Here is a 2,573-nt window from a genome sequence, read left to right as displayed (position 1 = left end):
TGGTACGCGGGCCTCTCACTGTTGTGGCCTCTCCCGTTGCGGAGCACAGGCTCCGGACGCGCAGGCTCAGCGGCCACGGCTCGCGGGCCCAGCCGCTCCGCGGCACGTGGGATCTTCCCGGACCGGGGCACGAACCCGTGTCCCCTGCATCGGCGGGCGGGCTCTCAACCACTGCGCCACCAGGGAAGCCCTCTAACGTCTTTAAAAATAATGAATAAATTACTCTTTCGATTTTTCTCCCTAAGCCGAGAGTTGTAAAATTGGAGTCGATATAAGAAAAAGAATCACATTTAAATGGGGGTGGGAAGATTAGAACATGAGAGGAAATTTGCCATTGCCTAGAGATGAGTCCTGGTTCACCCTCTGACGTCACCTTCAGTGACAGGACATGGGCGTGGACTCCTCCAGCATACCAAATGTAATTCTGCATTTGACTGTTTTTCAAAGGCAATTCCTGTCTGCTGGAGACCAGCCTCTCCCATGGGACTATAAATCCATACTCAACTGCAGTACAAGCTAGTTCTAAATCTTACGCTTGTTATTTGCCAGAGTTTTCAAATATTTGGAAATAACGACATTAACAAAGAGGATTTTTCCTTCCTCCAACCTTAAGGTAAACTGTTATTCCTGATCATAAATTTCTTTCAGAATGTTCAGATCCTGGAATAATCCAATTTGTGGGGTGTGTTTGTGTGTGTATTTGAAGGAGGTTGAATCGGTGGAGGAAAATGAACTGGGGCTGGGGATGGGATTATCCACGTGAAATTTTCAATCTCAAGAATGTTCCAGAGAGAATAGAGAAGCTCATTGGTGCTCTCTTGAACAGGATAGACAGTCTTTCCTAAGCTAGCCTTCAGAATACTTCAGAATTTTCACAAGGCACCTGGGAATCTTCATGCGATGGACAGATGACATAAAAGCCAAACTGGTATACTGAGACACCATCCCGCCCTTTCTTTAGCATGGAGGGCATAAATGAGATTTTCCTCCCATGGTTTGACAAACATGTTATCCTTAGCAGATTGTATTCTTTCCGCCTGCCTGCTCCTGTGGGCTTTTATCTCTGAACTTCCTGAAAATTGGTCATTTTCATTTGTTTCCAGAAATAAGACCTTTTACTCTTGCTTTTCCAGGATTAAAGATCTAATCTAATGGTTAGTTTTGCCAGCAAACAATGAAAGAGGAAGCAGGTATTGGGGGGTCTATGAAAGATCACATGGTCTGTAAACTAGACCCCCAGATCCTCCTGGTGGCTCTGCAGCCCCAAGTGTGACAGGACGATGGCTCTTATTTATATATTTATACCACACCGTTTAAAACACACACACACACACACACACACACACACAAGATGGCTTAGAATATAAACACACATAAAACTAGGTTCATGCACCAGCCATAGAAAACTAAAATTGTGAAAAGGCAGAAAGCCTGATAAGCAAGCCACAAAGGTTAATACAGTTACTGTCAATAAATGGAAAATTTAACGTGGGCAAAAATTTAAGCAAGACAGTCACATGTAACCCTTCTGAGTTTACAGAGTTGGTTTCTCTTAATGCTAAAATCTAAACCCTTTATTCAGGAGACCTATGGCTGGTAAGTGCAAATACAGGTCAACAGTTGGAGACTGTTAACCTGGGATTTGCAAATCCCAAGTCTGTGTGGAGAATTCATGGGACCTGTGGGCTTGGATGGAAGAGAACTTAATCCTTACCTTCATCAACTTTTTATTATTATTTTTTTTTAACTTAATTTTTTTATATACCAGGTTCTTATTAGTTATCTATTTTATACATATTCGTGTATCCATGTCAATCCCAATCTCCCAGTTCATCCCACCACCCCCAACCCCCCACCCACTTTCCCCCCTTGGTGTCCATACGTTTGTTCTCTACATCTGTGTCTCTATTTCTGCCCTGCAAACCGGTTCATCTGTACTATTTTTCTAGATCCCACATATATGCGTTAATATACGATATTTGTTTTTCTCTTTCTGACTTACTTCACTCTGTATGACAGACTCTAGGTCCATCCGCATCTCTACAAATGACCCAATTTCGTTCCTTTTTATGGCTGAGTAATATTCCATTGTATATATGTACCACATCCTCTTTCTCCATTCGTCTGTCGATGAGCATTTAGGTTGCTTCCATGACCCGACTATTGTAAATAGTGCGGCACGGAACACTGGGGTGCATGTGTCTCTTTGAATTATGGTTTGCTCTGGGTATATGCCCAGTAGTGGGATTGCTGGGTCATATGTAATTCTACTGTTAGTTTTTTAAAGAAGCTCCATACTTTTCTCCATAGTGGCTGTATCCATTTACATTCCCACCAACAGTGCAAGAGGCATGAGCTGTTTATACATTTTGGAGATTAATATTTTGTCCACTGATTCGTTTGCAAATATTTTCTCCCACTCTGAGGGTTGTCGTTTCGTCTTGTTTATGGTTTCCTTTGCTGTGCAAAAGCTCTGAAGTTTCATTAGGGCCCATTTGTTTATTTTTGTTTTTATTTCCATTACTCTAGGAGGTGGGTCAAAAAAGATCTTGCTGTGATTTATGTCAAAGAGT

The 2,573-nt window shown here is 42.3% G+C and overlaps 1 long non-coding RNA gene across 2 annotated transcripts in view; it reads left to right on the top strand.

The window, feature by feature from the left end:
* The window catches only part of LOC102978025 (uncharacterized), a 36,782-nt gene that overhangs the window by 10,715 nt on the left and 23,494 nt on the right, over positions 1 to 2,573 (top strand). Inside the window, exon 1 of one of the 2 annotated variants that reach the window (XR_002890524.1) lies at positions 462 to 613. The exons of the other annotated variant lie outside the window; for it this stretch is intronic. This is a non-coding gene — a long non-coding RNA (uncharacterized lncRNA). Of the gene's footprint in view, positions 1 to 461; positions 614 to 2,573 lie in introns of those variants that run through there. 2 annotated transcript variants of the gene reach the window in all.

The sequence above is a fragment of the Physeter macrocephalus genome, chromosome 7, assembly GCF_002837175.3.
Source record: "Physeter macrocephalus isolate SW-GA chromosome 7, ASM283717v5, whole genome shotgun sequence".
In the NCBI taxonomy this organism is placed as follows: Eukaryota; Metazoa; Chordata; class Mammalia; order Artiodactyla; family Physeteridae; genus Physeter; species Physeter macrocephalus.
The sequence above is the reverse complement of the archived record's forward strand: the minus strand, read 5'-3'. Positions and strand labels throughout refer to the sequence as shown.